The sequence below is a fragment of the Pristis pectinata genome, chromosome 6 (genome assembly GCF_009764475.1).
Source record: "Pristis pectinata isolate sPriPec2 chromosome 6, sPriPec2.1.pri, whole genome shotgun sequence".
NCBI classification, from domain to species: domain Eukaryota; kingdom Metazoa; phylum Chordata; class Chondrichthyes; order Rhinopristiformes; family Pristidae; genus Pristis; species Pristis pectinata.
Window position 1 is genome coordinate 106,221,663 of NC_067410.1, and position 25,360 is coordinate 106,247,022.

General features: G+C 44.3%; 1 protein-coding gene across 14 annotated transcripts in view; it reads left to right on the forward strand.

Moving 5' to 3' along the window:
• mbnl1 (muscleblind-like splicing regulator 1) overlaps positions 1-25,360 on the forward strand; it is a 414,821-nt gene that overhangs the window by 166,822 nt on the left and 222,639 nt on the right. Inside the window, exon 1 of one of the 14 annotated variants that reach the window (XM_052018923.1) lies at positions 9,584-9,674. The exons of the other annotated variants lie outside the window; for them this stretch is intronic. The gene's annotated coding sequence lies outside the window, so the exon portion shown is untranslated. Of the gene's footprint in view, positions 1-9,583; positions 9,675-25,360 lie in introns of those variants that run through there. 14 annotated transcript variants of the gene reach the window in all.

Consider the following 25,360-nt stretch of genomic DNA (forward strand, 5'->3'; position numbering starts at 1 on the left):
CAGGAGGTACAGAAGCCTGAGGTCCCACACCACCAGGTTCAATACAGCTACTTCTCTTCAACCATTCTGTTCTTGAACCAACCTGCATAACCTAATCACTACAGTTCAGTGTCACTACGATCACTTTGCACTAAACTGGACTTGGATTTTTTTTGTTCTAATTGTGTTCCTTCTTGTAAAGATTGTATGTAATTTATGTTTAATTTATGTATTTCTTGTGAATGCTGCTTAAGTGATGCTGTGCCTGTGATGCTGCTGCAAAGAGGTTTTTTATTGCACCTGTGCCTACATGTACTGGTGCATCTGACAATAAACTCGACTTTGACTTTGAGAAGGGATTAGTTTAATTAGGCATTTAATCATTAGTTTTAAATTAGTTTGGCACAACATTGTGGGCCGAAGGGCCTGTTTCTGTGCTGTACTGTTCTATGTTCTACGTTCTAGGAACTAGCCGCATGGTTACCGTCAGGACTGTTAACACAGTGAGTGTGGGGTTTTGACAGATGCTTGTAGAATGCAGGGTTGGCAAGTGATTGCCTGGGGTTTGTGGCAGTCTTCATCCTCTCTGTGCTGTTGCCCAGGCTAATTACAGGGCAGGATCAACAACTAATCAACACGTCTTTTTCTTCTCTCGGCTGAGAGGCTTTTTGTTACAGGCAGCTTATTTTGATTGCTGAATTATGAGATTGGCCAAAGCAGCAAAGAAACACACACAAGAGGGCTTACATCAGTGTTCACTCCGCTCCAAGTTTTCTCCACACCCTAAACACTGCACTGGCTGCTTAAGTTTGGAGCTGGGTTTGTGTGTGAAAGCTCTGGACTGCCTCGGTCCAGATTCACGCATGCCATAACTCCCTCCTGTTCTGAAATTCTGCATCATAGAGAATGTGGAGGGGCAAGCTGGGTGGCTCGTAGGAACATAAGAAACGCAAGCAGGAGTAGGCTGTTCACCCCTTCAAGTCTTCCCTGCCATTTAGTATGATCCTAGTTGGTCTCAGGTCTATCTTTCTGCCCAGTCTCCACTTCCACAAGGGGAGAATCAAGACCTCGAGGTCACTGTTTAAAAATAAAGAGCTGCTCATTCAAGACAGAGATGAGGCAAATTCTTTCACTCAGTCTTTGGATCACTCTTCTGCAATGGGTCTTTGAATGTTTTTAAGGCAGAGGAAAGTAGATTCTTGATTAGCAAGGAGGGTGAAAGGTTGAAAATCAAAATGAAAACTGCAAATGTGTAAATCTAAAATAAAACAGAAAAGGCAGGGCAACTTCTTCAGGGAGAAGGTAGTGCGTATATGAATGAGAGGAAGTGGTTGAGGCAGGTACAACAATAAGATATGAAAGTCACTTGGATAAGTACATGGATAGGAGACATTTAGAGGGATATGGGCCAAACAGGGGCAAATGGGACTAGCTTGGTGGGCACCATGGTCAGCATGGATGAGTTGGGGCCCAGGGGCATGTTTTCCGTGCTCTGTGACTCAAAGTACTCAGTAGGCCAGGCTGCATCTGTGGGAAGAGAAACAGGTTGAAGGTCCTTCATCAAAAACAACGATGAAAGGTTACTGAGTGCAGGCGGGAATGTGGAGTTGAAACTTGCCATCAGATCAGCCAGGTCCTTATTGAACAGGCTTGAGGAGCCACTCCTAATTTGTGAATTTGTATGTTTGTTCGTCTGTTTGTTGATCTCAGTCCTAAATGTTGTCAATGACTGGCTCTCAGAGATATTGCCATCTGCGTGAAGAAATTCTCCACATCACAATCCTACCTGAGACCTTAGAGTCATCCAGCATAGAAACAGGCCCTTCCGCCCACCACCTCGATGTCAACCATCAAATACCCATCCACACTAATCCCATTTACTTGCACTTGGTCCATTGCCCGGTTGCTATGCCTTGGCAATTGAAGTACTCATCCAGATGCTTGTTAAATTTTGTGACAGTACCTGTTTCCACGACCTTCTCAGGTGGTATCACTTACTGTGCCATCTCTTCCAGCTTTCCAGCTTCTACTCTAAGTGAACCAGTCTCTTCGTATCTTCCCTGACAATCCCTCTCAAAAGTCCAGTATGATCTTTCAAACCCCAGCAAGTGAAGGCTAATCTTATTCAACCTCTCCTCAAAGGTCTCACCCCCTGATCTCAGGAATCAATCTAAGTAAGCCTACACTACATTGATTCTGAAATCAGTACAGGAAGTCTCCGGGTTACGAACGAGTCCCGTTTTTGAGACTGTTTGTAACCCGATTTTGTATGTAACTCGGAACAGTATCCATGCGCACGCACTTGGGCCGGGGATGCATGGCCGCGCATGCGCACTTGGACCAGGGATCGCGGCCGCACATGGCCCCGGCCGCATATGCGCACTTGGCCCGCGGTTGGGCCAACGAAGGTGTACCACCGCCGTGGTAAGATTGGGGGCCGGGCCTGCTTACGAACTGACCATGAAGGTCGGTTCGTAAATACGGGCGTTCTTAAGTCGGGCGTTCGTAAGCCGGGCGTTCGTAAGTTGGGGACTTCCTGTATATCCTTCCTCAAGTCTGGAGTCTGAAACTGTACACGAAACTCCAATTATGATTTCAGCAAAGTTCTGTACAGTTGAAAATGTCAAAACTACAGCTGTTGGACATTTGTGAGGGAAAAGTGTTAAAGCTGACAGAAATGAGGTGTGTAAACAGAATTAAAATATAGGTACAGAGGGTTCAACAGCAGAGGTGTTACGGCATTGAAGCAACAAATAATATTATGTACCACTAATCCTGAAACAGGTCGAATCCCACTGTGTTAGCTGGGGAATTTACACTGAATCTGGAATTAAACCTGGTCTCAGTGAAATATTAACTGGGAAACGGACATGATGTCAGGAATGCCAATTTGGTTCAGTAATATCCAGCAGGAGAAGTAACCTGCCATGACTCCAGACCCATGAACTGGTCGGTCCCTGACTGTCTCCTCAGTTCAGGAGCAAATGTAAGGGGCCCTTGGAAATGTAAATGTTTTCAAATGTAAAGGGACAGTTTATAGTTACTGGCAGAACCCTTAACAGCAGAAGGGTCTTGGAGTCCAAGTCCATAGCTCCCTGAAAATGGCCATACAAGTTGGACAGGGTGGGAAAGAAAGTGTATGACATGTTTGCCTTTATTAGTTGAGGCACTGAGTTCAAGAGTCAGGAAGTTATGTTGCAGCTTTATAAAAACTCTAGTTAGGCCATGTCTGGAGTATTGCATTCAGTTCTGGTCACCCCATTATAGGAAGGATGAGGAGGCTTTGGAGAGGGTGCAGAAGAGATTTACCAGGATGCTGCCTGATTAGAGGGCATATGCTATAAGGAGAAGTTGGACAAAACTTAGGTTGTTTTCTCTGGAGCGGCGAAGGCTGAGAGGAGACCTGATAGAAGTTTATAAAATTATGAGAGACATTGACAGCTGGTATCTTTTACACAGGGTCAAAGTATTTACTACTAGAGGGCATGCATTTAATGTGAGAGGGGAATAAGTTCAAAGGAGATGTGCGGGGCCAGTCTTTTCACACAAAGAGTGGTGGGTGCCTGGAATGTGCTGCCTGGGGTAGTGGTGGAGGCAGATATGATAGAGGCATTTAAGAGGCTCTTAGGCACATGAATATGCAGAGAATGGAGGGATATGGACCATGTGCAGGCAGGAGGGATTAGGTGTCATGAGTTTAATTAGTTCAGCACAACATTGTAGATCGAATGGCCTATTCCTGTGCTGTACCGTTCTATGTTTCCAATTAGGAATGGGTAATAAGTTCTGTCATTGACAATGCTCTCGACGTCACCTGAATAAATTGGTAAAAGAAAATCTAGGCCAGGATTTCATGGAATGGAGCACCATACTTGAGGGGCTGAGAGTCCTGCTCCTGACTCCACGTTCCTGGACAGTGCCCTGGCTGGGGTCACTGCACTCACCTCATGCTTTGTAATCAGCATTTCCTTTTTTGTCCACGGTGACCTGACAGCCAGCCAGAAGCACAACAAATGTGCTCCTGATAGATTAAAAATAAGTGACTGGCCATCAACAGTAGATCTGTTTGCAACACAATAGTTTGTGGAATAATCTGTGATTTATCTCAGCTGCTGGATGTTGGGGAAGGGGAAGGGGAGGGGGAAAGGGATGGGCAGGGAAGAGAAACAATTTAGTAATTTTAGTGTCTTTTAAGCATGCCTCTGATAAACTTCTGAGCAAATTGTCAGGATTCCTGCCAGAATCAGCATGCAATGAGGAACAGGGTATGGCCTGAAAAAGAGTTCATGGCAATTTAAGAAGGCAGACCAGTTATTTCATCTAAACTATCCAGCATGAGCGCCAGTGACCAGCAATTATTTCTTCCTAATATCACGACTGCTTCCAATTTTAGGTTAATGAGTCCTTTTCGTATTAAAGTATCAAAGACAATTTTCTTTGCCAGTTTGTTTGTTTATTTGTTTTCTCTTTCTCTCTTTCTCTCCTTTTCTTTCTCTATTTTTCTTTTTCTCTCTCTGATTTTCTCTCTCTATTTCTCTCTCTTACTCACTTTCTCTCTCCCTTTCTTGTTTTCTCTCATTATTTCTCACTTTGTTTTTCTCTCTATCACCATCTCTCTCACTGTCTCTTTCTCTCTCTCTCTCTCTCTCTTTCTCTCCATTTCTCGCTCGCTCTCTCTATCTCTTTCCGCATCACCTTGCACACTCAGGGAGAAGGTAACAGGAGAGGGAGAAGGGCAGGTTTATTGTGTTGGAATATTGGAGATGAAGAGGACAAGTTATTAAGTTGCAGACTTGCTTACAGAAAATGAAGCATTCACTTCGAGGGTTGCCCCAGATTGTTGTGCAAGGGTGCCAATAAGGACGTGGATATTCCTAAATGGAGGAATTGAATACAAAAGCCGGAAAGTCATGTTGAACCTGGACAAAACCCTGGTTCTGGTACAACTGGGGTATTGCATCAGGCTTTAGTCACCTCACTTCAGGAAGGATAAGAAGGTCCTGGAGAAAGTGCAATAAAGATTAGATGGGTATTTTCCAGGTGTGAGGTTGAATATTGTATTTTTCACAACTGGAGCAAGATAAGATAAGATAAGATATCTTTATTGGTCATATGTACATTGAAGCACACAGTGAAATGCACCTTTTGCGTAAAGTGTTCTGGGGGCAGCCCACAAGTGTCGCCATGCTTCTGGCGCCAACATAGCATGCCCACAACTTCCTAACCCGTACGTCTTTGGAACATGGGGAGGAAACTGGAGCACCCGGAAGAAACCCACGTGGACACGGGTAGAACGTACAAACTCCTTACAGACAGTGGCCGGAATTGAACCCTGGTCGCTGGCACTGTAATAGCGTTACGCTAACCGCTGCACTACTATGAAAAGTTGGGCGGCAGTTTGTGGACAAGAACATTATGGATTTAGATAGGATGAATAGAGAGAAGCTACTTCCATTACCAGATGGTTCAAGAACCATGGGACAGACTTTAAATTTTGGGGAACAGATGCAAGGGCGTGGGAGGAAGGACTACTTACACAGAGAGTAATTATTTTCTGGAATTCACGGTCATAAGGTGTTAACAGAATCCATCAGTGCCTTCCAAAGGGAGTTGGATAAACAACTGTGACAGAATAATTTGAAGGACAATGGACAAAGAGTAGCAGAATGGGACAAATAGGGTTTTTCTACTTGAAGTTCAATGAGGTGCCACATAAAAGATTTTTCCATAAGATATGGCTAACACGAGTAATTTTAAGGTGATTGGAGGAAGGTATAAGGGGGATGTCGAGGTAAGTTTTTTACACAGAGTGGTGGTGCGTGGAATGCACTGCTGGCAGAGGTTGTGGGGGCCAGATACATAAGAGACATTTAAGAGACTCTTAGATAGGCACATGAATGATAGAAAAATAGGGGGCTATGTGGGGTCGAAGGGTTGGATAGATCTTAGAGCAGGATAAAATGTTGGCACAACATTGTGGGCCGAAGGGCCTGTACTGTGCTGTAATGTTCTATGTTCTATGTTCTATGTTCTATAAGGATGCATGGAGTTGGGGGTAATGTATTAGCATGGATAGAGGACTAGTCAACCAATAGAAGGCAGAGAGTTCAGATAAATGGGTGCTTCTCTGGTTGGTAATCAGTTGTGAGAGGGGTGCCACAGGGGTCAGTGCTGGGCCCGCAACTTTTCACGATACACCTTAACAATTTGGAAGAGGGGATCGGGTGTAGCGTATCTAAGTTTTCTGATGACACTAAATTGAGTGGAAAAGCAGAATGTGCAGAGGACGCGGAGAGTCTGCAGAGAGATACGGATAGGTTAAGTGAGTGGGCAAGGGTCCGGCAGATGAAGTACAATGTTGGCAAATGCGAGGTCATCTACTTTGGAAGGAAAAATAGAAGATCAGATTATTATTTAAATGGTGAAAGATTGCAGCATGCTGTTGCACAGAGGGACTTGGGAGTGCTTGTGCATGAATCGCAAAAGGTTGGTTTGCAGGTCCAACAAGAAGGCAAATGGAATGTTGGCCTTCATTGCTGGAGGGATTGAATTTAAAAGCAGGGAGTTTATGCTGCAACTGTACAGAGTACTGGCGAGGCCGGACCTGGAGTACTGCGTGCAGTTCTGGTCTCCTTACTTGAGGAAAGATATACTGTCTTTGGAGGCGGTCCAGAGGAGGTTCACCAGGTCGATTCGGAGATGAGGGGCTTAGCCTGTGAGGAGAGATTGAGTCACCTGGGACTATATTCACTGGAATTCAGAAGAATGAGAGGGGAATTTAGAGAAACATATAAAATTATGAAAGGGATAGATAAGATAGAGGCAGGAATGTTGTTTCCACTGGTAGGTGAGACTAGAACTTGGGGACATAGCCTCAAGATTTGGGGGAATAGATTTAGGACAGAGGTGAGGAAAAACTGCTTTTCCCAGAGAGTAGTGAATCTGTGGAATTTTTTACCCAGAAATTTGTGGATGCTACCTCATTAAATATATTTAAGACGTAGTTGGATAGATGTTCGCATAGTAGGGGAATTAAGGATTATGGGGGAAAAGGCAGGTAGGTGGATCTGAGTCCACCGCCAGATCAGCCATGATCTTATTGAATAGCAGAGCTGGATCGACGGGCCAGATGGCCTCCTCCTGTTCCTATTTCGTATGTTCTTATGGAGCTGGCATAGACTTGATAGGCTGAACAGCCTCATTTTTAAAAATTCAATTCTGGATGTGGATCCTGCTACCAAGGCTGACTGCCCTCCAGTAGGCAGAGGTGAACTGCCATTCTGCACCACTGGAATCCTCGTGGTGAAGTTGTGCTGATGTGGAGGGATCCCCAGGATTTAGACCCAGTGATAATGAAAGATGGGTGATATACTTCCGAGCCTGGATGGTGTGTGACATAGAAGGGAACTTGCAGGTAGGAGAGCACATAGCTTTAAGGTGAGTGGGAGAAGTTTAAAGAAGGTGTGTAGGGTATGATCTTTTACACAGTCACCACCTCCCATTCCAGACTGATAGGGGTTTATAAAATTATGAGAGGCATAGATAGGGTAGGTGGTCAGAGTCTTTTCCCAGGGTAGAAATTAGAGGACATGCATTTACGGTGAGAGGCGGAAGTTCAAAGGAGATGTGCGGGGCAAACCCTTTACACAAAGAGTTGTGGGTGCCTGGAATGCGCTGCCAGGGGTGGTGGTGGAGGCAGATATGATAGAGGCGTTTAAGAGGCATTTAGGCAAGGGATGGAGGGATAGGCATCATGAGATACATTTAGTTTAATTTAATTTAAAATATCTTTATAAGTCACATGTACATCGAAACACACAGTGAAATGCATCTTTTGCATAGAGTGTTCTGGGGGCAGCCCGCAAGTGTCGCCACGCTTCTGGTGCCAACATAACATGCCCACAACTTCCTAACCCGTACATTTTTGGAATGTGGGAGGAAACTGGAGCACCCAGAGGAAACCCACGCAGACACGGGGAGAACGTACAAAGTCCTTACAGACAGTGGCAGGAATTGAACCCGGGTTGCTGGCGCTGTAAGGAGTTACGCTAACCGCTACACTACCGTGCCTGCACAGACATGGTGTGCCAAACGGCCTGTTCCTCTGCTGTACTGTTCCATGTTCTAGTGGTGTTCCCCTGCACCTGCTTCCCTTGGCTTTCTTGGTGGGTTTGGAAGGTGTTTTCAGTTCTGTAGCATATCCATTTTATGATTCTATTCTATAAGAATAACGAGATTTGCATATATATTTCTAAAGGTGTAGAGTAAAGAGGGGAATCCCAATGAAGTTTGATTTTCCTGTGGTGTCATTGCGATGATAGAAACCAAATAGATTTTGTTGAACATACTCCCTGAAGCAGAATGATCTGGCAACAAAGAGTCACAAGAGATTGCAGACGCTGGAATCTGGAGCAAAAAAAAAACAACTGCTGGAGGAACTCAGTGGGTTGAGCAGCATCTGGGGGGGGAAGGAATCGTCGATGTTTCAGGTTGAGACCTTGCATCAGGGCTGAGAGTGTCGAGGGAAGTGAGAGGGAGGGGGTGAGGCAGATGCTGGTAGGTGATAGGTGGAACCAGGTGAGGTGAGGAGGTGATGGGCAAATGGAGCCAGTTTGGGGAGGAAGGGAGTTTTGAGACAGAGGCTGGTGGGTGATAGGTGGAAACAGATAAGGAGGAAAAAATGGGCAGACAGAGCCAGGTGTGAGGAGGGGAGAGGAGGAAGTTTAGAGACTGGAAAGTAGCAATACTTTGGCAACACTTCTTCAGGCCTAGAGGGACCCTTCAAAGCCAGGTTATCTCTAAGAGTCATGGGTAAATCCTTTCCTTGATTTTTCCTATTGTAAGTAGAAATTTCCCTCAGGATAAGTGGGAAATTACATTAAAGGGAATTGCATTCTTCTCAATTCTTCTAATCTCAGAGGATGTTAGAGAATGGGTGGGGGTCACTGGAAAGATGCTTTCCTTTCACTTCTCAGCACAGGCTCCAATCAGTCCATGGTTCAGTCTACTCATGCCATTGTTAAAGGAAAATCAATCCAGTCCAAGGCAGAACTGCTTCCTACAGTACTAAAAGGGATAGTTCAGGAAAACTCGGGTACTAACAAAGTTGTCAATGTATACCAAGCAGCACAAATGATAAGCTGGGAATAATATTCAGAATGTAGCAGGGTATGTTGACACCATGGGTTAAAATGGTGTCAACGGAGTTCTTGGTGGCACAGAGTACAAAAGCAAGAAAGATTTGTTGAGCCTTGATACAACCCTGGTTAGACCTCCTTGGGGTCATGGTGCCCAACATGTAGGGAAGGATGCCAAGGAAAGGGTGCAAAGGTGATTTGCAGAGTGTCATCAGGAGGGAATTCAGCTGTGTGGGGAGATCAGAGAGACTGGAATTAGAACAGAGGAGGTTAAGTGACAATTTCATAGAGAAGAGAGACACAAGAGACAGCAGATGCTGGAATCTTGAGCAATGCACAAAACGCTGCAGGAACTCAGCAGGTCAGGCAGCGTCTATTGGAGGGAAGTGGACAGTCAACTCTCCGTTTCCTTCCATAGATGCTGCCTGACTTGCTGAGTTCCTCCGAGATTTCATGAAGGTGTCCCAATGGAATGTGAAAAATAATCACTATGTACAGTATCCTAACTGAGATTGTATAAATATCGCAGATGGACCCATCATTTTTTGAGCTTGTGTGGTAAGATCTAAGGCACTTTACTCTCTCATCTTCTACTGGACCTTACAACAATTTCCTTTGAGCCACAATCTGTCAATCCCCGAGATAACTCATTGATCTAAAATGTTTCTGTCATCTATCATAAATCCCACCCCCAGGGTTCTAAGATACATCAGTAATGATCTTATTACATGTTGGAGCAGATTCAAGGATGTGAATGCTTGTTTTTCCATGTCCTTATGATATTTCTCTCTTCCAGTATTGATCCCAACCATTTCAGCAATTACTTTTTTATCTGTCCTATTGAGAATGATTGAAGTATTAAATACTTGGCCCTTATGTTCATTATTGGATCAATTCAATAATTCTCTTATCTCTGGCTTTCCATCTTACTTTTAAGGATGGTTACTGATACAAAAAGTCCCTGGGTAATGAAAAAGGTTCAATTTTTACAGATCCTTGGGTCGATTTTGTCCATAAGTTGGAAAATACACAAAAATCACTCACTATGGTAACCATAGCTTCACAGTGTTGTAATGAATGGCATCAAACACACATAAGGCTGATAAGAAAGAACAACTACTGAAAGTGGAGAGAGAGGGGAAACTAGTTCTACCATTTGTAGGAACGAATGTGTGTATTTTTGAACCTAATGACATGATGGGAGCTCGTTGGTATGTCAGTGTGTCCCTAAGTCAGGTGTACATAACTCGGGGACTGCCTGTACATCTTAAAATTAATTTGCTATTTCTGTTGATGTTTCATTATTTTCCATCCTCTTCCCTCTTTCTCTTAATCCTCTTTTCTTAATTTCCCTTACTCGCCTTAATTTTATTTTGTTATCAAGCTTCTGGATGGTCTCCCACTTGTCAACTTCATGGTAAACTTGCTTCTGAGTCAGAAGGTCCTTGAGTTCAGGCCTTACTCATTGGTTCTCAGGAGGTCCACCTTTTAGGTGAAGTGGGAAGGCAGGATTGTGCAACTCTTCCATTGGGTAAAAGATCCCGTGACACCCTGTTGAAGATGATCCAGGTCATCTAACCAACCAATCATTGGCTCTTTATCACACTACTGTTATGGCCATCTGCTGCGTCCGAAATTGCCTGCTACCCTTCCCAATTGGAAAAGTGACCTCATTAGTTAATTGACTTAAAACCCAATTAAGAATGGTGTGAAAGGCCCCAAGTTCTTTCTTTCTTTCACTTAATGGGTCCTTGTTGGTAAATTAATTAGCTACTGTAAAATACCCCAAATGTCGGAGGATTGGGAGGGGAAGTTTATGTGAGAGGGTATAGATTATAGGGAAATAGTGGGGGTCATAGAATAATACAGCACAGAAACAGGCCCTTCGACCCAAATCTGAACCTTTCCTATCCATGTACCTGTGCAGGTGTCTTTTAAATGTTGTTATTGTACCTGCCTCAACTACTTTCTCTGGCAGCTCGTTCCATATAACCAGCACCCTCTGTGTGAAGAAGTTGCCCCTCAGGTCCTTTTTAAATCTTTCCCCTCTCACCTTAAGCCTATGCCCCCTAATTTTTGGTTCCTTTTCCCTGGGAGAAAGACTGTGTGCATTCACCCTATCTGTACCCCTTATGATTTTATACACCTCTATAAGGTCACCCCTCAGTCTCCCACACTCCAAGGAATGAAATCCCAGCCTGCCCAACTTCTCCCTAAAACTCCGTCCCTCAAATCCTGGCAGCATTCTCCTAAATCTGGGAGTGAGATTGGTGGGATTGCTCTGGGAGGCAGCATAGAATCAATGGGCTGAAGGGCTTCCTGTTACATTGCAGTAAAATTTGAAAATATAGCGAGTCAAATCGTTATTTTAACCTTGAGACTTTTACCTTATTGACTGTGTCCCTGATGGTTTTATGGTCAGTTTGCACCTGGTTGCACTCCCTCTATAAGCAGCCCTAGTGTTCCAATCTTTTCCATCACTCCTTGTCACCACACCCACTCCACTGCCGAAACATGTGCAGGAAAATTCCAGGTCCTTTGCATCCCTGCTGGAGCTTATTTTCCACCCTGGCCCATTTTTCAGCCTGCCATTAATCCTGTTATAAAGTACTAATGACAACCAGGCCGATATTTAACCCTCAACCAACATCATTACAATGGACTCTTCAGTAATCATCACATTAGTGTTGGTGGTGGTCTGCTGTGCAGACAGACTAGTTATCGCCTTTCATGACACTGCAACAACAGAGACACTAGGGACCGTTGCAGGGTCTCAACCCGTAACGTCGACTATTCCTTTGCCTCCATAGATGCTGTCTGACCCGCTGAGTTCCTACAGTAGTTTGTACATTGTAACAACAACCTCAATCTATGTGGAGACACAACCTTTAAGGCAACAGATGAAAAACACGATGATGCTGGAGGAACTCAACAGATCAGGCAGCATCCATGGAGAAAAGCAGGCGGTCAACGTTTCGGGTCAGGACCCTTCTTCAGGACCTGAAGTCAGGTCCTGAAGAAGGGTCCAGGTCATAGGTTCAGGTTCAGGTCACAGAAGTTCCTCTGTGTCCTGAAGAAGGGTCCTGACCTGAAATGTTGGCCGCCTGCTTTTCTCCACAGATGCTGCCTGGCCTGCTGATTTCCTCCAACATCATCATGTTTTTCATCTAGATTCCAGCTTCTGCAGTCCTTTGTTTCTCTTTAAGGTAACAGAAATGGTCCAAGAAGTGTTATCAAATGGAAACCTGATGGGGAACAATTTATGGAGGCCAAAAATCTGCGGTTGTTGGAAATCTGAAACAAAAGCTGAAGATGCTGAAAACACTCAGCAGGTCAGGCAGCATCTGTGGAAGGAGAAACAGAGTTAATGTTTCAGGTCCAAACTGGGAAAGAGAGAAATGCGATGAAAAACACGATGAAGCTGGAGGAACTCAGCAGGCCAGGCAGCATCCATGGAGAAAAGCAGTCGGTCAACGTTTTGGGTCAGGACCCTTCTTCAGGACTGAAGATAGGAAAAAGGGAAGCCCAATATATAGGAAGAAAAAGCAGAGCAGTGATAGGTGGACAAAAGAGGGGAGGTGGGGTGGGCACAAGGTGGTGATAGGTAGATGCAGGTAAGAGATGGTGCTAGGCAGGTGCGGGGGAGGAAGGGAGAACAGATCCACCAGGGGATGGGTCAAAGGTAAGGAGAGAAAGGAAAGAAAGGTAGAATAAAAGAGGCTAGGAAAGGGAAGAAGGTGGAGACAGATCAGAGGGTGATAAGCCAGGACACAAAGGCTACCAGGACTGCAATGTGATAAGTAAGGAAGGTGGTAATGATCTACTGTGAGAAGACTGGGGGAAATGGATTATTCTCCTTAGAGCTGAGAAAGTTAAAGGGGGACTTAACAGAGGAAACCAAAATTAAAAAGCATTTTGATGGAATAATATGAAAAAAAAGAGGTCACAAACAGAAGGAAATTTGGTAAAAGACCCAGCTCTGAGGAATGGTCCTGGCCCGAAACGTTGACCGCCTGCTTTTCTCCACGGATGCTGCCTGGCCTGCTGAATTGCTCCAGCATCATCGTATTTTTCATCTAGATTCCAGCATCTGCAGTCCTTTGTTTCTCTAAGAGAGGGGTGCGTGTTGGTTTTCAGTCAGAGAGGAGGTGGGGGGGAAGCGGAGAGATGTAAAGAATAAAGAGAACATTGCACCTTATTGTCTACCTGCACTGCACTTTCTCTGTAGCTGTGACACTTTGCCTTCTGTATTGTTTTACCTTGTACTACCCCGATGCGTGTGTAATGAATTGATCTGTACGATCAGTATGCAAGACAAGTTTTCCATTGTACTTTGGTACAAGTGGCAATAATAAACCAATTCCAATTCCATGAAGCCACTTGGACTCACTGTATTAGAGGTATTCCCACTTCTAATGAATCATCTCGGACTGAAATGTTAGCTGTTTATCCTTCCACAGACGCTGCCCGAACTGCTGAATCTTTCCACACGTTCTGTTCTTTGTAACTTGGGGAGTTATTAAGGCAGGAGTCTAAGAGCTTGGTCGGAGAGTTAGGTTTCGGGGTCTTGAAGGTGGAAAGAGAGGTAGCAAATTAGAGAGGGGATTCCAGAGCTTTGGACTTGGGTGAGGAAGCTGTGGCTGCTGATGGCGACTCAGTTAAGTTCGGGGACTGGCAAAAGGCAGGCAAAGATCTCAAAGGGCTGCAGCGTTGGAGGTGATTACGGAGACGGAGGTAGGTATATGATAACGAGGATGAGAAGGTGTTGCTTAACTGGGAGCCAATGTAGGTCAGATGGAGAATGGTATTGGTATTCGTCTATTATTGTCACTTGTACCGAGGTACACTGAAAAACTTGTCTTGCATACCGATTGTACAGGTCAATTCATTACACAGTGCAGGTACATTGACTTAGTACAGAGTGCACTGAGGTAGTACAGGTAAAAGCAAAAACAGTAGAGTAAAGTGATGGTGTGTCCTTGGAAACAGGCAGCTGAGGGTGACCACAAGTTTACAGAGAGGGCAATGAAGGTGAAAGAACAATGGCCACATTTCCAAAATCCTTCATTGACTTTCATGCACTTCAGAGCTGGCAATGCATTGTAGAATCGCAAGTCTAGCTTCCCCACTCTCTGTAGGAATCTTCCTTCTGCGCTTACTAACCAATATCTTCTCCCATGAAAGTTGGCTCCCTTAAAACATAAGCTACAGCCTTTCCCACCTCCTTTACGTTTTAATCCTGTGCTCCCTCTCCTGCTTCTAAATTCACATTTTATTTCTCAGTGACATAGATGGAAGCCATTTGTCCCATTGAGTTTATGTTGGCAATCCCATGAATCCTCTTCCCTCACTTAGTTCCCTGTAACCCATCCTCTCTCAGATCCCATTAACTTCCGCACACCGCCACCCCCCCACCCCCCACCCACGTTTCTCCTTCCACCCACCTACACTCGGGGTAATTTACAGTAACCGGTAAACCAAACCACACGTCTTTGAGAAAGTGGCACAGCTGGGAAAAACACTCGGTCGCAGGGAGCACATGCAGACTCCACACAGACTGCACCCAAGGCCAGGGTTGAACCCAGGCCACTGCACACTCTCGTCAGTCATTCCAGTCCCCACCACTATGGGAATACTTTTCTCTGAATAAAACCATGACTTCCCCCTGAACAGGCTGAAAAGCTTGACGGCTTAATGGCTCGTCCATGAGAAGGCTGCAGTGACATTGCAGCATTGAAACATGAATCTATGTTTGCTTCCAGAATGAGATTTGAACCTGCGACATTTTGTCCCGGAGGGTGATACTCAGAGATAGACACGTCCATGTTCAAGTCCCATTTCACTGAATCTAATTCACAGAATCACAGAATTCTAGTCCACTGAGGCATGTGAAGAATGCACGAGTGACCATCTAGGGTGACCCACCTTGATGCATTAGAATGGCCATTATTAATGTACTGGAAACCCATTTAACTTCAACAGCGCACAGTTGAAGATAGTCCCTGCGTTCTTTGTGCTAGCTGTGCTCCGACTATGGGAGTCTGTGTGAGCGAGGGATCAATATTGATTATTGACTTTACTTACATATTATCACACAAGGCCAGTCTGCCCTTCAGAGCAGCTGACAAGTACTGTCTGGAGCAGTATTCACACAGGAATTGTTATTAACCATCAGCCAGTGCGTTCCCAAGACTTTAAGGAGGAACCTCGCTAATTTATTTAACGTCCAAAGAGAAGCCACTTTCTAATCTTAAAATAAGCAATACATGGAGGCCTTGTTCCAATTTCTGTAGCAGCTGAAGCCAAACTCTGGTTTTATTGGCCCTGTCTCTCTGTGAACTGAATTGTTGTATCAGATAATTGCTTGCCTAGGGGTTGGAACAAGAGGTTTCAATGTAACTTTCTCACTTAATTGACACAGACCCCCTTGTGTTGGGGCTGACAGATAGCAAAGTCAAACAGCACGGAAACAGGCCCTTTGGCCCAAATGCTCCATGCTGACCAAGATGCCCATCTAAGCTATTCCCATTTGCCTGCATTTGGCCCATATACCTTGAAACCCTTCCTATCCAGATACCTGTCCAAATGTCTTTAAAAAGTTGTTATTGTACCTGCCTCTACTACTTCCTTGGGCAGCTCGTTCCACATACCCACCACCCTCTGTGAAAAGTTGCCCTTTGGGTTACCTTTAAATCTTCCCCCTTTCTCAAGTTAAATCTATGCCCTCTAGTTTTAGACCCCCCCCCCCCCCCCACCTTGGGGAAAAAGACTGTTACTATTCATCTTATCTATGCCCCTTGTGATTTTATAAACCTCTATAAGGTAACCCATTGGAGAATCAAGAACTAGAGGGCATTGGTTTCAGGTGAGAGAGGAAAGATTTAGTGGGAATCTGAGGGGCAATTTTTTTACGCAGAGGGTGCTCCTTTTCTGGAACGAGCTGCCAGAGGAAGTGGTTGAGGCAGGTACAATAACAACATTTAAAAGACAGTTGGACTGGTACATGGATAGGAAAGGTTTAGAGGGATATGGGCCAAATGCGGGCAAATGGGACTAGTTTGGATGGGCTTCTTGGTTGGCATGGACCAGTTGGGCTGAAGGTCCTTTTTGTATGATCCTAGGACTCGAAACCAATACCAATATTTGCCATTTCCCACGAGTGCTTTGGAAAATCATCCAATTTTTCTTTCTTATTCATTCATTCATTCATTCATTCATTCATTCATTCATTCATCTGATGTGATTGCCACTGGTTGTTCTGGGAGGACACGAGCGAGTTACTTTCTTGAAACATGGCAGTTTGTTTCAGAGATTGATAGATTTTTGGAAATCAGGAGAATGAAGGGATTTGGGTTTGTGCAGGAAAGTGGCACTGAGGTGAAATATGAGCTTTGATCTTCTTGAATGGGGGAGCAGACTTGAGGGGATAAATAACCCACTATTTCTGTTTCCTATGTGCTTTGGCCTTGATAGATTTGAGTGGACCACAGTGGGGCGTAAAGTAGGCCAAGCATATTGACATGGAATTGAGTCACATGTAAGATCACACCAATTAGTGTTTACACAAGAGTTTACCTAACGGTCAAAAACTGCGGCCAAGGATGTGACTGGTAACTTCGTAAGTTTAATTGGTAATTGGTCTATTATTGTCACATGTACCGAGGTACAGTGAAAATCTTTGTCTTGCATGCCATCCATACAGATCATTCCATCATATCAGTACATCAAGGCAATACAAGGGAAAAGCAATAACAGAATGCATAATATAGTGTTGCAGTTACAGAGAAAGTGCAGTGCAGGCAGACAATAAGGTGCAAGGCCATTACGAGGGAGATTGTGTAGTCCATCTTATTGAACTAGGGGACTGTTCAATAGTCTTATAGTCTTAGAAGCTGTCCTTGAGCCTGGTGCTACGTGCTTTCAGGCTTTTGAATCTTCTGCCCGATGGGAGGGGGGAGAAGAGAGAATGTCCGGGGTGGGTGGGGTCTTTGATTATGCTGGCTGCTTTACCGAGGCAATAAGAAGTGTAGACAGGAGTCCATGGAGGGGAGGCTGGTGTCCGTGATGTGCTGAGCTGTGTCCACAATTCTCTTCAGTTTCTTGCGGTCTCGGGCAGAGCAGTTGCCGTACCAGGCCATGATGCATCTGCTCTGCCCGAGATGGTGTTGCCATTTTATGGCATTGCATAGATGATGAATCTGCGGCAACTTGACACACTACCGAAAGTTTAAAATCTGACACCCTGCCCCTCCACCCTCCTATAACCTCTCATAACAAAAGCAGAATGACTTAGCAAGTACAGCAAAGAAATCCCTGAGATCCGTTATTTGCACTGCTGAGAGTTTGGAAGGGCTCTTAATGGCATTAAGCTTGTCTGGAGGTCACAGGACTGCTGATCTGGCAGCCGAGATGATCAGGAGTCCAGCAAATTGTTTTTCAAGAGATCTGGCATCAAGACAGCAGCAGTGAGGTTTCAGACAATCTGACATTTTGTAGTAGAGCATCCATGACTTAGCCCTGAGATTAAGTCTGGCAAATGTTGCCAGAGGGGACATTCACATCACAGCTGTACTTACTCACTGCCGAGGAGTGTGGATATTAGAAGGTAAAGCATCTTTTATTCTATTTGGAGAATGTTTTTTTTGGTCCTGTTTTCCTAGGTTAGTCAGGAGTTGGGAAGAACCAAAGCCTCTTTATTTATTAAGGGGATGTCGCCAGCACTTATTGTCCAACCCATTTACCCTTGAGAAGATGGTGGCTCAGTATCTCCTTGAACACTTACAGTTGTTCTGGTGAAGGTCTGTTGGGTAGGGAGTTCCAGGACGTCAACCCAGCGATGGTGTTGGGATAGTGATATTTTTCCCAGTCAGGATGGTGCGTGGCATCGAGGAGAACCTGCTTGTGGTGGTGTTCCCCTTGCACATTCCTAGTGCCAAAGAAAAGTTAATATTCAATGACATTGTGTTGGGTCTGGAGTCACATACAGGCTCGGCAGGGTGAAGGTAGATTTCCTTCTGTAAAGGCCACCAGATTGGTTTTCATGACAATCCAGGGAGCTCCTGGTCACTCATAATGTTAGTAAAACTCCAATAATCACGGTAGCGTAGCAGTTAGCGTAACGCTATTATAGCGCCAGTGACCCAGGTTCAATTTCGGCTGCTGTCTGTAAGGAGTTTGTACATTCTCCCCGTGTCTGCGTGGGTTTCCTCCGGGTGCTCTGGTTTCCTCCCACATTCCAAAGACGTACGGGTTAGGAGCTGTGGGCATGCTATGTTGGCGCCGGAAGAGTGGCGACACTTGCGGGCTGCCCCCAGCACGTTCTCAGTAACGCAAAAAGACGCATTTCACTGTGTGTTTCCATGTACATGTGACTAATTAATAAATATCTTACCTTATCTAATCCGTACTCCGATTGTTCAGAAACCCCAATTGTTCAGTAGCTGGCCCACCTAGCCCTGATTCCTGTGTTCCCTCTAAACTCACTGGAGACCTGTTCCCTGTGCTTCCTTTAATCTCACTGGGGTTGCATTTACTACGGTCCCTTTAAACTCGCTGGGGCCCTGTCTCTCCCACGCTCCCTTTAAACTCACCGGCCTTCAACTAGCTGGCCATGAACTTGAAATAATTAACATCCCACTAAACCTTGAAGCAATAGCATTATTCCTGCCCCCAACTACCTCCCACCCCCAATCCAGCCTCTGCAGTGAGCTCTAGAACAATGGCATTACTAGCAACACACAGCGGAGTATTGATTTGTAGAACTGCAGATTCATCCAGTGTAGATGAAGCCCATCATGCCTGGATTCTGTTCTCTCCCTGCTACCAGGCATTGAAATATTCAGCCAATTTCCATCCAAAGATTTCTATTGAATCTGCCTCTTCCAAAGTGCGTTCCCAATCACAACGTCTCAAAGAAAACTTTGTGTGATGCCTTTCTGGTTGTTTGATGATTCACTTTAAATCTATGTCCACCGTTGAACAACTCTTTCTCCTCGTTTGATTCTGAAAACCTTTAGCAAACTTCCCCAAAACCACCTCTTCTTTCAGGGGAAGAATTCCTGCTTCCCTCAGACATTTGGCCCATAAATGTGACAATAGTTCTTGCCCATTACATCAATCATTATGGCTTCAAGGCTATTTTGCATTGGTTCTTTCGATAAAACTATCAATAGTTGGCCTTCCACTTTGAACTGAAGTTACAGAACTGCGACAGTCGCATTGATTCACTGCATCAAAGCATTACTTACATGGGTGGAGCAGTCAAGTCAATAACAAAGGCAAATTAAACTTTAACTGTATATTATCACCAGTGCAGCAATATTGCAAAGCAAAACATAAATTGCCTTCATTCTCAAAAGCCACTAGACCCTGGAGCCTCTTACACTTTGTTGTAAATGACAAGTTAATGACCAGGATTCACAGAGAAAAATTATCTGTGGTGCCTGTCATTTTCTTGGGTGGTCGAGGATGGTTAATGGGATAATTATATCTCCTCTTTCCTTTTAACGCCACTTTGCATCTTTTGTTATTCTGAATCAGTCGTGTTTCTTGGGTCCCTGATTCACTTCCCTCTCAGTCTGTTAGATCTTGATGTGTATCACATCTGCAACCCCTTTCTCTCTGTCTGCAGTCTGGGTTTCCTCCCCTGTCATTTCAAGTGGTGAAGGGAGATACCTAGCAGTTAGGTTAAACACAAGCGATATCACTGGAGTAGAGCATTGAAGATCCTTATTTATTTTGATTAGTTATGTCGCTTATGTCCGACCCTAATTGCTACTGAGTCTTGGAAGCAGTTGAGATTCAAACACACTGGTGAGTCTGGAGTCACATATAGACTGGACTGGCTGAGGATTTTTCATTGGTAATTGGTTTATTATTGTCACATGTACTGAGGTACAGTGAAAAACTTTGTTTTGCATGCCATCCATACAGATCATTTCACAACATCAGTACATAAAGGTAGTATATGGGGAAAAGCAATAACAGAATGCAGAATATGGGGCTACAGTTACAGAGAAAGTGCAGTGCAGGCAGACACATAAAGTGCAAGGGCCAGAATGAGGTAGGTTGTGAGGTCAAGAGTCCATCTTATCGTACAAGAGGTCTGTTCAATAATCTTATAACAGCGATGGGAGGAGGGAGAAGAGAGAATGTCTGGGGTGAGAGGGGTCTTTGATTATGCTGGCTGCTTTGCTGAGGCAGCGAGGAGTGTAGACAGAGTCCATGGAGAGGGCACTGTTTGTTGTGATGTGCTGAGCTGTGAATATAAGCTGAGAATTTGCAATGATGGAGAAAAATTGAACAGGCAGGGCCATTTCTGCAGTGCCAAAACCAACGCTTTTGCCTCTGAAGCAGAAACTCGCGGGTTCAAGTCCCACTCCAGAAAGCTGAGGACCAGAATCTCGTTTGTCACTGAGAGGATGCTCCATCGTTAGAGATGCCAACTCTCAAAGGAAATTTAAATCAAGACTCAGTCACAGGTAGAAGTAAAAATCCCACAGAATTTCTTGACATTGAAGGAGTAATTATCCCTAGCGTCCTGGCTAATATTTATCCCACAAACAAAAAAACAAAGATAATCTCTACTATCCCATTGGTGTATGTGGGAGCTTACTGTGTACAAACAGGCTTCTGTTTTTCCTGCATTACAACTGCTCTTCAGAGCTGTAAATTTGAGATGGTGTGAATTGAGCTACATGTAAGTCTTTCGGAAGAGGGAAGACTGAGGGGTTACCTGAAGCCTCTTTGGTAGAGACAGGTTTGACTGGGTTCATGTAAAGATGTTTCCGCTTCTGAGGAAGCACAACATTAGGGACCCAGAGTAAAACATATGCTTGAATAAATTACTCTCGGAGCAGACTGAATATCAAACTCACCAAATATCCAGATAAATGACAAAATTACATTTACAATCCAGATAAATGTGTGATTGAGCAAGGAATTGGCAAGTATCACAATTAGCTTCCCAGCATAGGCAGCAAATCCAAAAAAAATCAATAAAGAATATTTTAGTTACTACAAATGATTTTTTTCTAACTTCTGGTGAATTCACTTAAATCTTGGATTAATGCCTGCTACAAACGCCATTTTGAAATTCTCTTTCTTAAGGACATTTTCATTCCTTTCAGGATGGGGCTTTCATTCCTTCACAGGATGTGGCCTTGCCAGCAATGATTGCCCATCCCTAATTAGCCTTGGGTGGGTGGTGTTGAGCCAATTACTGAATCACAACAGTCCTTCTGGTGAAGGTGTTCCCACAGTGTTGGTGTTCAAAGACGTCCCAGGATTTAGACCCAGAAATGGTGATGTATTTCCAAGTCAGGGTGATCTCTAACTTGAAGGATAACAGTCAGGTGATGGTGTTTCCGTTCACCTGTTGACCTTTGCTCATTTGTAGAGGTTGGGGGACACTGTGATGGCAGCAAAGGTCATCATCTACAGTGTATTTGGTATGACCTCAATCCAAACAGAGAGCCAGAATCTGTATCCCAGGGTAGAACTGTCAAATACTAGAGGGCATGGCTTTCAGGTGAGAGGGAGGTGAAAGTTTAAAGGGGATGTGCAGGAAGTTTTTTACACAGAGGGTGGAGGGTGCCTGGAATGTGTTGCTCGGGTTAGTGGTGGAGGCAGATATGATAGAGGTGTTCAAGAGGCTTTTAGATAGACACATAGATATGCAGGGAATGGCAGGATGTGGATCACGTGCTGGCAGAAGGGATTAATTTAATTTAGCATCCTCTTGGCACAGACATTGTGGGCCGAAGGGCCTGTTCCTGTTCTGTACTGTACTATGTTCTTCTATGTTCAAACCTGATACAAGTCTAACACGTGTGGCTGGGTCTAGTTGGACTTGTGATGGGAAACTAGGTTGAGACAGTACATATTGCAACCACTATATACTCATGCTAGAGAGGGAATAAGATTTAGGGGAGTGGAAAGGAGACCAATCAAACAGGCTTTTTGTTGAGCTTCTTGAGTGTTGTTTGAGCAGCTCTCATGAACTTCCTTCACATTAAATGAGCAAATTCCAAAACAATTTGCATCCTTGTCTAGAAGTTCTCATCTCTCTGGTGCAAAGATAAATAATTGAGAATCGGTTTATTATTGTCACATGTGCCAAGATACAGCAGATAAACTTTGTTTTGCATGCTATCCAAACAGATCATTCCAAACATAACTACACTGAGGAAGTACAAATGCAGAATGCAGAATATAGTGTTGCAGTTACAGAGAAAGTGCAGTGCAGGCAGACAGTTCAGATGCAAGGACCATGATGAAGTGGACTGAGAGATCAAGAGTTCATCTTTATCATACAAAAGATCTGTTCAAGAGTCTTATCACAGCGGGATCGAAGCTGTCCTTGAGCCTGCTGGTGCGTGTCTTCAAACTTTTGAATCTTCTGCTCAAAGGAAGGGGGGAGGGGTGGGAGGGGTCCTTGATTATGTTGGCTGCTCTCCCGAGGTAAATATGTTGGAAGCACCTCTATTGCTGAACTGGGCAATACCAGAAATGCATTAACACTCTGCTCTGGAAATCCACATCTAATGGGCGTTGTACTCCTCTGTGTTATAGCCTTTGGAAAGGGCTCACTGGATCTGCCATTTTGTGACAGGAGCTATATTAGGAAGTTGCGGGCATGCTACGTTGGCACTGGAAGCGTGGCGACACTTGTGGGCTGCCCCCCAGAACACTCTACACTAAAGATGCATTTCACTGTGTATTTCAATGTACATGTGACCAGTAAAGATAACTAAATGAAAATTCTCAATTTACATCCCAACTTGGCAGAGGAGACCGTTTTACAGAGAGGCAAGTGTTGTATCTTATATACAGTTACTTACCAAGGGCACACTACGGCTGAAATCTCCATTTAGCTGCCTCTGCACAAATGTTGCATTTTCAGCAGATAAGGTGACCAAGCACCAGACTAATCAGGTCACAGAGATACAGGGAACACAGTGATGCAGTGACATTAGCAAATCGTTCTTCTTCCCACTTAAGAACACAGGAAATAGAAGCAGGAGTAGGCCTTTTAGCCCTAATGCCTTCTCTGCCATTCAATATAAGATCATCTGATTTTGTACCTCAGCACCTCTTTCCTGCAGTAACCCGCATCCTTCAGTATCCAAAAATCTATTGTTCCCCATCTTGAGCATACTCAGTGACTGACCCTCCTTACCTCTCTTGATGCTGAATTCCAAGATTCACCATCCTTCTCATCATCTGAATGCCTGACAAAATTCCCACCCCGGTCATTCTCTCTTCTCCATCAGGCAGAAGGTACAGAAGCTTGAGAATGCGTACCACCAGTCTCAAGGACAGCTTCTATCCCAATGTTAGAAGACTTTTGAACGGACCTCTTATACGATAAAGGTGAACTCTTGATCTCTCCGTCTACCTCATCATGGCCCTTGTACCTTATTGTCTCTCTGCACTGCACTTTCTTTATAACTGTAATACTGTATCAAGTCAAGTTTACTGTCATATGCACAAGTACATGCATGCAGAGGTGCCATGAAAAACTTACTCGCAGCAGCATCACAGGCACATAGCGTTCTGCATTCTGTTATTGTTTACCTTTTGTACTACCTTGATGTAATTAGTTATGGAATGATCTATCTGAATGACCTGCAAACAAAGCTCTTCACTGTATCTCGGTACATGTGACAATAATATACCAATTACCACTACACAGTGCTGAAGGCACGGTGGTGATCCATGTTTCCGAACTGCCATGTGGTTGGGAGTTCAGGGATTTAGACCTTATGGCAATAAACAGTAATATATCGGCAAGTCAGGACAGCGTGCATCCTGAAGGCAGTAATAATCCCAAGTGCCTGAAACCCTTTGTCCTTCTTGATAGTAGAAGTGGCTGGATTTAGGAGATGTCTGGTAGTTTAAGTGAGTCATTGCAGTGCATTTTGTAAATGGTGCACACTGCAGTTATAGTAATTATGTAAATGCAGATGGTATGTACTATATATAAATGATGTTATATAAGTTGCATTGTTGCTGTGACTTGGATAATATTTATTCTCAATATGCATCACCAAAACAGAATATTTGATTAGTTCCGATTTGTTGTTTGTGGGTGAATTGGCAGTTGCCGTTCCTTAAATTATGACAAGGACCATGTTGCAAATTAGATGCAAAACATGTCTGGGAAGTCCTAAGGTTAGGAAAGGTGCTGTATAAACACAGGTCTTTCTTGTTACTTCAGAATGCATGGACCCACAGTGCAAAACATCTCATCATTGACTAACATCTGGGCCCTTCACTCAGACTGTGGGAATTAGAAAATACTGGTGCACGAGGGGCTCTGCTTCTGAGGAATGCTGTTCTTGGATCCTATGGCCCATGTTTAACCAGATCTAAGATCACCTTCTGCAATCACTACCAATCTCCTTTGTGAATGTAAATCTCATCAAGAAAGATTAATCTGGAGAATTATTTCTCTTCAGGTAAACGTAGTCTTCAAGTGTCAGGCAACAAGTAAGCATGGAAGTACATATTTGTTTGGGCACATGGGGAGAATATTTAGCCCATTACGTCTGTCAGTCCCATTGCCTATAATGTTGCAAATTATTCTTTCTAAAGTGCCTATCTGATTCCCTTTGAAATGAATTGATTCTGTTCCTAGCATCCCCACAGGCAGCAAGCTCCAGGTCTCAGAGTCACAGCGAGGTACAGCATAGAAACAGGCCCTTCAGCCCACAGAGTCCGTGCCGACCATCAACCACCCACTTACAGTAAACCTACACTAATCCCGTGTTATTCTTCCCACATTCTCATCAACTCCACCTAGATTCCACTACTCACCGACACACTGGGGGCAAGTTACAGCGGCCAATTAACCCACCAACCTGCACAGCTTTGGGATCTGGGAGGAAACAGGAGCACCCAGAGGAAGCCCAGACAGTCACATGGAGAACGTGCAAACTCCACACAGACTGGAGGTCAGGATTGGACCCTGTTACTGTGAGGTAGTAGCTCCGCTGGTTACACCATGATGTTGCCCTACCTGCTCTCAGAATAACAACGTTTTTTCTCAGATCCCCCTTGAATCTTTGGTCCAAAGTTTTATGCTGTGTTCCCTGGTCTTTCGACCAACTGGTAACAGGGAACAGTTTCCCTCTGTCCAACCCATGTAAACTAGTTAATGGTTTCCTCAAAGTGAAAAACCATTCTAACCACAGCCATTAATCAACAATTACAGGCTGGGAAGGAAATATTAGAAAGGTTGA